The sequence below is a fragment of the Eretmochelys imbricata genome, chromosome 20, assembly GCF_965152235.1.
Source record: "Eretmochelys imbricata isolate rEreImb1 chromosome 20, rEreImb1.hap1, whole genome shotgun sequence".
NCBI lineage: Eukaryota > Metazoa > Chordata > Testudines > Cheloniidae > Eretmochelys > Eretmochelys imbricata.
Genome location: NC_135591.1, coordinates 2,804,324 through 2,810,323, shown reverse-complemented (window position 1 = coordinate 2,810,323; position 6,000 = coordinate 2,804,324).

The window sequence follows — 6,000 nt, the reverse complement described above, 5'->3', positions numbered from 1 at the left end:
CAGCGGCGTCGGGGGTGTTTCTGGTGGGGGCGGGCGGATGGGGGTGGGGGCAACAGCTCGGCTGGGTTTTCGGGGCCGAAGTTTGGCCTTCGTGTCGGGAAGGCGGAACGGGGATTAGGCAGAAGCCGTGCCTAAGAGAGTTAGGAGCATGGAGTCAAAGGGATGTGAGCTGTAGGAAAAAATTCCTCCTCTCCCTGTGGTTCTCTCCCCCCCCCTCCCGCCCCCCCCCCCCCCCCCAGTTTGGTCAGAGTAGAAGCTCCCTTCCCTCATTTTATTACAGGGCATTTAAAAATTCCCCAGGAGCCCCCTTCTGGGCTGAGCCATATCCTCCCTCGCCAGCCCCTGCTGGAAAATCTCATCCCCAGGCTTCACTGGCCGCGCAAGGAAGCAGGCAAAGGACCATACTGCGGCCTTGCCCAGATCTTGCCCTGGTGTAACGTTTTCTTTGCTCCTCCAGCCTGAGCACGGTTCCACGGGGTGCAAGGGGCGCGTAGCCCCCTCCCTAATTCCCTGGCGTGGGGCTTGGAGCACTCCCAGGGTGGGGCCCTGCACCAATACGCAGCTGGTGGGTAAATGAGGCTGTTACCGTTAGAAAACTCAGCTCAGCTGCCTAGGGGATTCCTGTGCCCATGCGGCCAGGCGTTGGTGGCTCCCACCCGTGTCCCTTTCAGCTAGCCCCCGGGCCACTGGCGGGGGAGCTGCTGCAGAGGGGGCTGGCTGGCTGGCTGCCTGCACCCGCTGAGTCATGCCTGGGCAGCTGCTTCTGACGCATCTCCGCCGGCCTCCCTGCCCGCCCCCCTCGGCTTGGGAACGCAGGGAGGGAGCCTGGCAGCTCTGGTGCCGCAGGCCCCAGCTGCAGCCCCCTGGGCCGCGCGGGAAGGGCCTGGTTCCCGCTGCTGGCTCCCGTCTCTCCTGTGCTGAATTAACCCAGCTGGAGTAGGGGTGAGCCTGGGCCCTGCTGTGACATGAGCACGTTCGGTCTCAGACCGCTTCCAGAACAGCACCCGCTGCAGCGTGGCCCCAGGGTCCCGGCTGGTGAGCGCTGCCCTGGGGCCGGGGGCAGAGCCCATGCCGGGCTGCAGAGGAGTCTTGAATACACTGTCCCTAACCACCACCACCTCCCCCTCCCGCCGGAGTCGCTGGCGCCTATCCTCAGCCTGTTCCTGGTACCGGGAGCATCGCCCAAGCAGGGGTGCTATGCAGGGCGCTACGGGGCAGCTCAGCACCTGGCCCTGACGTCCTGGGCTTTGACAGTTGCTCTGCCAGGGTTAAATGGTTTGTTTGTTTTCCTGGGCAAAAGATCCAACCGAAACCGCTGGGGAAACGGACGCGCCCAAGCTAACGGTGCTCCGGCCTAGACGTGGCTGGAGCTCCAAGTCCCAGGCTGACTTGCTCACCCTGGGATGTGTTTCCTTACTCTGGACAAACCCTTTGCTGATAAACTGGCCCTGAATCCCCCACCCCCATGGCTTAAGAACAAAGAAACAGCCTCAGGGGATCAGCCCAATGGTTGAGCTAGTGCTGTATCCTGGCTCTGACAGCGGCCGGTGGCTGATACAGCGTCCCTTGGCAATGAGTTCCACAGGTTGTGCATCATGTGACTAATGTTGCCAGAGAGCGCCCCCTGGTGCTGGAAGCCAGAATTGCTGCAGCTGCACTAACCTACCGGGCCTTTCCCAGGCAACCGCCAAACCACAGAGGAGACTGAGCCAACTTTCCTTTTTTCTTTCCCACCTTTTTATTTAAAAACAAAAACTTCCCCATGAGCCGAGTGGGAGCTCCATCAGAGGCGGGGAGGGCGTGGGGGACACAAGCCCGGCTGGAGCACAGAAGCGGGAAGAATACAAAACTAGAAACCTTGAGATTTTTTTTAAAAAAACCCAAAACTTAAAAACCTGTACAAAATGCTCCTTGGTATAAATTAAAGGGTGCTAACTCCTGGGGGGGGGGGGCGGGGTGGAAGCTGCACAGGGGGGATGGCAAAAGAGGTGGTTGGTTTAGTGTCCCCTTTCTCCAGCGGGACCCAGTCCCCTGCCCAGCAGTTATGGCCCCATGCAGGCGCCTCCCTGCCTCGAGCCAGCGCTGGGGCTAGCCTGCAGCCCTCTGCTCAGCCCAAGCCGTGGCTGTCCTGGCACTTGGCCCCCCCTCCCCACGCCCACGGGGCTCACGTGTGAATTGGTGCCTGCTACGATGCTGAAGCAGGCGCTGGGATGCCCGCGGCTGCAGGGGTGGGGCCGGTGCCCACAGCTTGGGCAATGCGGGGCGGCTTCTGGGGCTCACAACTGCTGCATCTCAAGGCTCGGAGCTGCCAGTTTCAATCCGGGGGGGGGAGCAGCTGGCACAGGCTCAGCCCCGAGGCCTCATGGCTCCCCCCCCCTTAACCTCAGGCGTGAGCCTGTTTTGTTTTTGGCGGCCCCTCTGGCCAGCATCCCCGGCCTGGCACCCAGCTCCAGCCTGCGCGGGATCTGCTTCCTCTGCTGGGATTAAACCCCAGACTGGGCTGGTCCCGAGGCAGCAGTCCCCAGCCGCCAGCCATGCCCATGGCCTGGTCTTTAATGCAAAAGGCTGTTTTATTCTCTTCCGCGCCCCCCCCCCCCGCCCCCGCCACCCATGTGGCATCCCAGCACCAAGGTGTCTCCCTCTCCCTCTTTGGTTAGCTCCCAGGGTGTGGGCCCAGGTGGGCCCCCCACTCCCCGCCCCAGGGAATGGAATAAAAAACAACCAGCGGGGCCCTGTCTGGCGACCAGGCACCCCTGTAATTAGCAGCAACATGAGGTTTGTGAAACCATGAATGCTCCCCCCAGGGGCGGGGTGGGGGGGCCGGCGGAGCGTGGGGAATGGGCCGCGGCGTTTCACCGCCCGCCGGGGTGCGATGCGCTGGCGACGGGGCGAGGTAGCTGTGTAGCCAGGGGCAGGGAGCGCCGGCTGTAACAGCGAGCCGCAAGTGGGCTGCGGAGCCGGCTTCAGGAGCTCCCAGAGCTTCACTGGCGGGGGAGGCCAGGAATCCTGGGGGTGGGCTAGGGGGAGCCATGCTGGGGGGGGTGCTAAGCTAGGAGCTGCCAGGCCTCAGGGACTGGCACAACTCACGGATGTGTGGGCAAGGGGTCGGGGGGGGGGGGGTGTCTCTTGGGGATACAGGGATCCAACGTCAGGCCCAGGCTGTTCCTGGGGGAGATGAACGCTGGCCGCCCCGCTCTACACCCCGAAGTGCAGGGGCTGGATCTCAGGCAGGGGCCCATCAAGGCACAAGGCTCAAAATCCAGCAGGATTCCTGCCCATCCGGGTCCCTGCTCCGGCAGTGGGGCCGGAGGGGGCGAATGGCCTCTTAGTGCCCTGGCCTGACCACCAGCCAACTGGGCACCCCCCCACCCGCCTGCGCCAGGCACCCAGGGTGGGACCCGCCTGCAGGGGCCGGCCTTGGCCCATGGCTAGGCTAGGACTGCAGGGCCCTGTGCCCCCCAGCAGCCTGTGCCAGGGGAGACCCCACAGCCTGGTGCACCCCGAGGCCTGGAAGTGCTGGAGTGTGGCAGGGCCAGAGCTGAGACTAGCCCCCCCCCCCCCCCCGCTCCCCAACTCTCCAGTTGCTTAGACACCCCCCCACACTGCTCCCTTCCCCCTTCCTAGATACGACATGGGTCTGCCCCAAGACACCCCCCCCCCCACGTCCTCCAATGAATGGGCGAACAGAGGGGTGGGCCAAAGCAAGGCAAGGGGGTGGGGGGGCAGGCAGGCCAGCCAGCAGCCCCCCCCCCCCCGCGCCCGAGGGGGCAGGAGACCCAGCTCAAGGCAGAGGGGTTGCTTTTAGGTTTCACTGCACTTTTTGTGGGTCCTCCACTGCCCCCCCCGCCTGTCGAGGTCCATCCTGTTCCCTGACCCAGGCCTGGCCTCAGCTGCTTTGGTTGACACCTAGCATCTCCTGCTGCCTGGAGAGGGCCTGGGTGGGGGGGGCGGGGGTGCTGATGCTGCCCTGATGCTGTGGGGCGGCACCGGGGGGCCCGGGGCTCTTTGGTTAACGGGACAAAACAAAACACTGAACCTGGCTTGCTGGCCCCCCCGCAGCTGGCCCAGGGCTGCAAGTCCCAGGTCTGGCCTGTCAGGGACTGGCAGGGGGTGGGTGCACACAAGGGGGGGCAGGGACAGGAGGTTTATTGACTGGGGGGGACTGGCTGAGGTGTTTGGGGGAGGTAACTAGCTGGGGAGGGTAGGGGGAGGTGTTACCAGGGCAACATATTGGCCTATTTCTACGAGCCCCTGCTGGAGGCGCCAGCTGCTCTGGGCACTTGGCAATTCTGGGGCTTCCCCCCCGGGCCCCCATGGACAGGACCCCCCCCATCTCAGACGCAACCCGCAGGCCTGCGAGCTGGCAGGCAGGGGGTGTCCAGGGGCTGCACAACCAAATCACCCCAAAAAAGCAACTCCACAGAAAAAAAACCCCACACTTAAACCTTCCTCAAATCACCCGCCCCCCCCCCATGCCACACCAGTGCCCCCCCCCATGCATTCACGTCACAAATCAATAAAATATTTTTAAAAAACCTGCATCAAACAATTTCAACCGAAGACACCGTCACGGCCAGCAACGCCAAACCCCCCCCCAGCACTAGTGTCAGCAGGACCGCCCCCCCCAAAGGTGGAACTTAACGCCCAGAACATGAGCAGCAAAACCCACAGCTCAGCCCCCCCCCAACCCCCCCGCACCGGCCAGGGGGCTGGGAAACGACCAGGGAATTTGTCTTCTATATTTTTTTTTAAAAAAGGAAACTTACCAAAAAATTCATGAAAAAGAACAAAAATCTTCAAACGCAGCCATTGTGGGAGGGGGGCAGCCACAGCCTGCGGCTATCTTGGGGCTCCCCTGGGGCTCCAATCCCCCTCCCCACCCCGGGGCCCGAGATCGGCCCAGTGCGTCGGAGCCTGTCGGATTTCTGCACCGTTCCTGAGGCCCAAGAACCGGATGCTGCCAAGTCCCAGCATGGGTTTGCTGCGCCCACGGGGCTCCCCGGGTCCCGGGTTCGAGCCCAGCGGCACCAGCACCAGGCACCGCAATGCAGATTAAGGCACCGCAGTTTGCACGGGGTGGGGCCAGGCGAGGCGCCGGACACCTGTGGATTTGGGCATTTTGGAGGCCAACCCCCCTTGCCGATGGGCCCAGCGGGAAGCCGGGGCTTTTATTTAGAATGGGAGGGGCCCGTGGGCAAGAGCGGGGCTCAGCATGCATTATGTGGGGCAGCCTTTCTGCTCCCCTTTCCTCTGTGTTGGCACGTTTGGGCCTTAGTGTCTAGGGAGGAAAGAGAGAGCCAAGCTGCAGGGCCCCTCACCCTTCGGGACTGGGGCTTGCCAGGCCAGTGCTGGGCCACCCCCAGGAACCTTGCAGCTGGGGGAGCGGAGGTAGCGTCTGCTGTTCCCCGCCCCACCCCAGGCTGGCTGGATGCCCCCCTGGCTTCCTGCTGTAGGGACGGCCATGCGGGCAGCCAAGGGGTGAACAGGAGATGGGGTGCTGGGGGGAGGGTGCATTGCCCCAGGGAGGAACGAACGGATCCCACCCTGGGGGAGATTGACCATTAAAGTCGGATCTCCTGGCCCAGGCCCCCCCAACCTTGCGGTGGGGATGTGTGTGCGCAGAGGAGCTTAAATTGCTCTCAGGTGCATGTGGGGGGTTAACATTTAACTTGCCAGGCCCCAACCATTCTTCACCCCAACTGGACCAGGGAAGTGAAAACCCCTAACTGGCGTCCACCCCTCTGCCCCGCCCAGAATCGACTGGGAGGGGAGAGATGCGCTCCCCCCCACACACACGCACACCATCTGCATAAATCGTCCATTGCGCCCTCTACAAACCCCTTGGCCGGGGCTGCCTTCTCCCTCCAACCCCGCGCCCCCCCATTCGTCTGCTTCTCTCACTACAACACAACTCACTCGCGCGTGCGATACGAACATCACTGATTGTCAGCTGCATAAGAGCTATTTTCTCCAAGGGGCAGGGCGGGCCAACCCCCCAGC